The following is a 6000-nucleotide window of genomic DNA, read 5'->3' on the forward strand; positions in this document are numbered from 1 at the left end:
CCTCTGCCTCTCTAACTCTGCCTTTCAAATAAAATAAACATTTAAAAATCCCACTTAACAACCACCTTCTCTTAAATTTAACACATATGCAGGCCATGCAATATTACAATAGAACACCATGTTTTTCTTAGTCATAAGATCTTAACTATATCCTGCCCAATCAGCCACAATGCAACTCAAGGTGATTTTGGATGGAAATTAAATTGAACCACTCATATTTCACCCAAGAGGAAGAAATTCTCATACAAACAACCAAACGAGTACTCTTCCAAAAAATATCCAAATTTCCTCACAGGGATGCTGAAGTAAAAATCTTAGAATCTGTCTCCCACACACCAGTACTACAAAAAATGACCTAAACTAGGTCCAAATGCCATGAGCCCAAAAAGCAGAGACAGGAATTTCAGGTATGCCCCTGGTTCAACTTACCCAGTCTCAGAGCTGTTGACTCCAGACACAAAGGGGAGCCATTGACTCCCCACAAGGTAGCTAATGTGACAGCTGGAAGAGAAAGGAAAGTCCTGGAGAGAAAGTGCTCTCAGAAGCTGCGGGGATGTCCCCAGAGTCCCAGCCAAAATGTTAGCTCAAAAATGGCTCTGGGGTGGAAGTACAACTGACCTTTGCCCTCCTTACTAATGTGAAAGGGTTAAGCCACTTGAAAAATACATTCCAGGGGCCAGCGCTGTGGCTCAGTGGGTTAAAGCCCTGGCCTGAAGTGCCACCATCCCATATGGGCACTGGTTCTAGTCCCAGCTGCTCCTCTTCCCATCCAGCTCTGTGCTATGGCATGGGAAAGCAGAAGATGGCCCAAGTCCTTGGGCCCCTAACCTGTGTGGGAGACCCAGAAGAAGCTCCTGGCTCCTGGCTTCAGATCAGTGCAGCTCCAGCTATTATGGCCAATTGAGGAGTGAATCATGGGATGGAAGGCCTCTCCCTCTCTCTCTCTGCCTCTCCTCTCTGTGTAACTCTGACTTTCCAATAAATAAATAAAATCTTTAAAAACAACAAAAATACATCACAGACTTCTGGGCTAGCTCACCAGTGTTGTTTCCAGACACATAATCTGGCTCTTGATGCTCACCGCTTCAATTCGCCATAGCTAAGTGCTGGCCAGAGGAAAGGGTGTATTTCCAGAAGGCAGCTGCAGTCTTGGGAAAGAAAGTCCTCCCAATCCAAAGAAGCCTTTTTCTACCAAACCGCACAGCACAGAGGGTGTTTAAAGGGACAGGGGTAATTGGAGCACCAGGCTTGAAATAAAACAATGAGTCTATTCAATTGACAACTATGCAGATTTTCAGGCTTTGTTCTGAGGAAGGTCCCACCAGACAGTCAGGGGAGTCCAGGGTGTCAGGTGGGAGGTGCTTTCTACCTCAGTTGGGGGAGGGTTCTCTGTCAGCAGGGGCTATGCCTGCCCTTCCAAATCATCTCCTTTTTTTCAGTAGGCTTCCAAAACTCTTCTGCAAATATTACTCACAAGATTAGGGTAAGGTAGGGTGCCTTCATTAGGACTACCATGCTGTTGGAGGAGGGTGATCGGGGTTTATAAAGAGGTTCTAAGGCAGGGGGTGCTGGTGTGAGGACTAGATGACCTAATGGGGAGTCCTTGTAAGAGTGCACAAGATGCTTGCTTCTCCCCAGAACCTGTCTATTAGCAAGAGAGAAGTGGTGATCCCACTCCCCCAGTTTCTAGCTTTATCATGAGAATAGCAAGGAAGCAATGATCCACCCTTCTGAGCTTCTAGTTTCATCAGGAGAATAGAAAGAATTTGCCTATCCTACTATTCGGCTGGATTTTTGTTTTAACAAGAGCAAGCTAGACAGGATTATTGATGGGTTTTGTCCCCATTAGCTGTGATTATTCTGCTCATCCAAATTGCAGTTAAAAGACTCCACTCCATTTTTCAGGTCTCCCTGTCTTGGAGACCCCCTAGTGGCTGCTGTGGCAAGATGTTTCTCATGTAAATAAATCTTGCTTTGCTCACCACTGCGTGTCCACAGGGAAATTCCCCAGGCACCTTCCTTCATCACCACTTTCCCCCATTACTTTGGTGTGGTGAAGTCATGGGAGAGTTGACGATCTCTGGTTTCAGATGTCATGGCTTGTCGCTAGGTCGAGGACAGTGCTTAAGTTCTCTGATTCCTCCTGGTGGTCAGCACCTGAGTCCTTCAGCTCTGCCTCAGCCTAATGGTAGAACAAAGACCTGGGGCTTCCCTGCTCTCCCTGCTCTCTTAAAAACCTACTGTAAATTTCCACAGATGCCCCTATGAAGTTTGTTGTGAGGAGCAAAAGTTAACAATAGGATTTCTTTCTTTCTTTCTTTCTTTCTTTCTTTCTTTCTTTCTTTCTTTCTTTCTCTTTTTTTTTTTCTTGACAGGCAGAGTTAGTGAGAGAGAGAGACTGAGGGAAAAGTCTTCTCTTTTCTGTTGGTTCACTCCCCAAGTGCACTGTGCCATTCCTAAGCCAGGAGCCAGATGTTTCCTCCTGGTCTTGTTAGGTAGAAAGTCAGTTATGAGCTTCTGTGTGTGTGACATAAAGGCCTAAAGAGAAAACATCTATGTCCAGCATATGCATCTGCATCTCAGTCATCCTGACAATGTTTCACTGGCAGCCTGGCCTTTGCATCCTGCCCTGCCCCCTTCTACCTGATAACCTGCCAGGCAGGGGTCCCCACCCCTTCTGCCTGACAAATCTTCCACAATCTCCCAGATGCAGCCCAGTATCTGCATTTCAAACACCCTGCTCCCGGATCCCCATTGTTGTACTTCAACTTTAGGTCAGTGTAATTTTGACATTAGCACTCAACGTAAAACTCTGTAAACAATTTTAAAATTGTAAACCTTTTAAAACTTTTAATGACTTGCTCACACCTTCTGAAACTTTACACCCGTAGTTACTTTTACATAGTCTTGAATTGTCATGTATGGACAACCTATGAGAGAGAATACATGCTAACGAACTCAATCTCTCTTATCGAATTTAAGATGTGAAAAGTACACATAACACATTTTCCCCAAGTTTTACTTAGCACTGATGCCTAGATGACTTAAGACACTGAGTTATTAATGAATACCACACCATTATCTGAATTAGAAGTCAAAATTACATTCCCATGCTTTTAAGTAACATAAGGATAGCACCTCCTGGACAGCAAACACTAGTTCATGTTTACAACTTTGGAAAGATCTTCATCGTTAAGAGAAACAAGTTTAAAGCATATCAAAGACATGTAAAACTGAGCAAGTGAGCCACTGAGCAAACCTAAGGACATTTGCATTAACTCAATTCTCTGAACCAATCTGTATTGGCTTACTTTAGTTAACAACATAAAGGCTTGTATGCACAGAATTTACTCTCATTTTCATAAGACCACTCTAGCTGGAAAGCAAAAACTTGAATACAGCATAGGTCACATAATCTGAATTGACTCAAACAGCTGTTGCTTTAACAAATTTTAAAGTCCCATCCTTTGAGAGTTCCAGGGATCCGACTGGAAGCCCAAAGTTGGAAGACTCGGTTTAGAATTTAAGCTGTCAGAGAGTCAAACTATTTACCCAAAATTAGTATGTTTCTGATCAGTTGGGTAATCACTCAAACATTAAAAACAGATAAACAACGTAAACAACTTCGCATTGCAATTTTCCCAATCAAGACTCTAAGGGCAATAGAAAAAGGTGAAACCTTCAAGACAGGTGAACGCTCTCACATAAGTCAGGAACAGTAGCACAGAAAAGAGCTGATTATCAGCATATGAACCCATTGCTTAGGTTTCCATTAACTGCAAAGAGAAAAACCCATCAGGTTGTTAAGGGTTAATGGCTTAAAGTTCTGGCTCCCTTAGGTAAGGCCAGCAATAGTATTGAATTGGAGATTCCTCCAGGAGAGGAAAAAAAAGCAGCCCTGGAGTGGGGGCGCTCTCTCTAGAGATATCTGGCTATGCCTGCCTGGGTGCGGCAGGCGAAGAGGACTGGAATAGAGTGCAGAGAAAGGCTGTGGTCCCCCATTTACAGGGAAGACTGCACACACACCGGGGCCTGGCAGGACTAGCTGTGGGGTTGGGTAGGTGCGCCGTTTCACCAAGAGTGCTGGGAACCTCCTATAATTCAACCAAAATCAGATCAATCAGGACTACTGCAAACACTCAGTCAATTACAACAGATAGTTAACTTTAGCTCCTTTCCAGATTCAGTCCTCAGGCAGTCAAAGCTTAGCAACAGTAATAGTTCACAAAAACTTTAAGACACACCAGAGCTACCATAAGCTGCAAAGACGGAAAACTTTCTACCAAGTTGGAAAGGGTTAACAGGTAATAGGTAACAGCTTTTCCCTAGGTGGAGAGGCCTGTGGAATTTCCCTCTCCCTTTCTCCTGGCCAGTGGTATAGGAATGGAGATGAGGAGAGCAAAAGAGTCAGGGAGGGACCCCCGGGAGGAGGAGGAAGGCAGAAAGCCACAGAGGACAAGATGTGAGCGACTGCCCTCACCTTCCTCTATGAATCTCAGCTGGAGGACAGCATAGGGAAAGGCCCTCATGTCTGGGGCTGAGTGGGGTTCAAAATCTCCTATCGCTCAAGATTACCCACTACCTAGTTGTCTGAGTTTACCTGGAGGGCCAATATTAGCCTTGACCGAAGCTAAGCCCTGCTCGCTTAGCAGTAGGCAGTGTGACCAGGCGTCCCTCCAAGAGATAGACCTGATCCCCCGGTTGCAGTCCAGCCACCGGGAAGCCAAAGTGAGCTCAGGGAGTCTCCAGGCTCTCAGCCAACTGCCCTTCCTAATTTCCCTCCCATTCCTTACAATCCCTCTGGAGTTTCAGCCATAGCTAAGCTGTGGCCAGGGGGACTCCGCGTTCTCGGAGAGCTTTGGGGTGCCAGACACTCAACGGTCACTTCCACAGATCCGGTACCGCTTGAGGGAAGGAATACTGACCTCCGATGTCTTCTCAAAATCCCTTCGTGGTTGCCAAAAATGTTACCAGAGAAATTGCAGGGTTCTTGTCTTTGCGCAAGAATTCAGGCATGAGACAGAGAGTAGTGGGAGGTAAAATAGCAAGGTTTATTAGGGAAGGGACATCCGTAAGGATGGATGGGCACCCTTCCAGACAGAGCCTGAGAGACTGAGGGGGGGAAGGAGCGAGGTTACATGTTGAGAGGAGAGATTACACTTGGCCAGACCGGGCAGGCGGCTCAGCAGAGAGGTAGAGGGCTGAGCGCACAGTCCTGTTGAGGCTGGGGGTTTTTAAGGAGATGGGTCTGGCTTCCTCACCTCTACTCCTCTTGGAACAAAGGGCTTTTTGGATGTAAATGGAAAAGCTTCTATCTGAGTTTTCCCCTGAAGGTATCAAACAGGAGTAAGCCTAGCTGGCCCCAACCTGAGTTTAGAGGGAGGGTGAGCAAGACCCCCTAGAGAATGGGGATCTGGTAGCAGGGTGTTTGAAATGCAGATACTGGGCTGCATCTGGGAGATTGTGGAAGATTTGTCAGGCAGAAGGGGCGGGGACCCCCGCCTGGCAGGTTATCAGGTAGAAGGGGGCAGGGCAGGATGCAAAGGCCAGGCTGCCAGTGAAACATTGTCAGGATGACTGAGATGCAGATGCATATGCTGGACATAGATGTTTTCTCTTTAGGCCTTTATGTCACACACACAGAAGCTCATAACTGACTTTCTACCTAACAGTCTCCCATGTGGGTGCAGGACCCAAACACTTGGGCCATTCTCCACTGCCTTCCCAGGTCACAGCAGAGAGCTGGACTGGAAGAGGAGCAACTGGGACAGAATCCGGTGCCCCAACTGGGACTAGAACCTGGGGTGCTGGTGCCACAGGGAGAGGATTAGCCTAGTGAGCTGCGGCACTGGTCAATAATGGGATTTCTAAGAGCGGGGTGTCTACTTCTCACTGTTTCTACACACACACACACACACACACACACACACTCCTCTCCTGGACAAAAGATTTCCCAGGTACAAAATTAGGTAATGTTATCAGACTCAGTAGCCTTCTTTG

General features: G+C 46.4%; 1 long non-coding RNA gene across 6 annotated transcripts in view; it reads right to left on the reverse strand.

Annotated features, from left to right (window-relative positions):
* LOC138845509 (uncharacterized) overlaps nt 1–5384 on the reverse strand; it is a 39996-nt gene extending 34612 nt beyond the window's left edge. For all 6 annotated transcript variants that reach the window (XR_016221904.1, XR_016221903.1, XR_016221905.1 and 3 more), the window contains exon 1: nt 4926–5384. This is a non-coding gene — a long non-coding RNA (uncharacterized LOC138845509). The remainder of the gene's footprint in view (nt 1–4925) is intronic.
* Between the last annotated feature and the right edge of the window lie 616 nt (nt 5385–6000).

This window comes from Oryctolagus cuniculus, chromosome 15 (genome assembly GCF_051225735.1).
Source record: "Oryctolagus cuniculus isolate XC-2025 breed Fujian yellow rabbit chromosome 15, ASM5122573v1, whole genome shotgun sequence".
NCBI lineage: Eukaryota > Metazoa > Chordata > Mammalia > Lagomorpha > Leporidae > Oryctolagus > Oryctolagus cuniculus.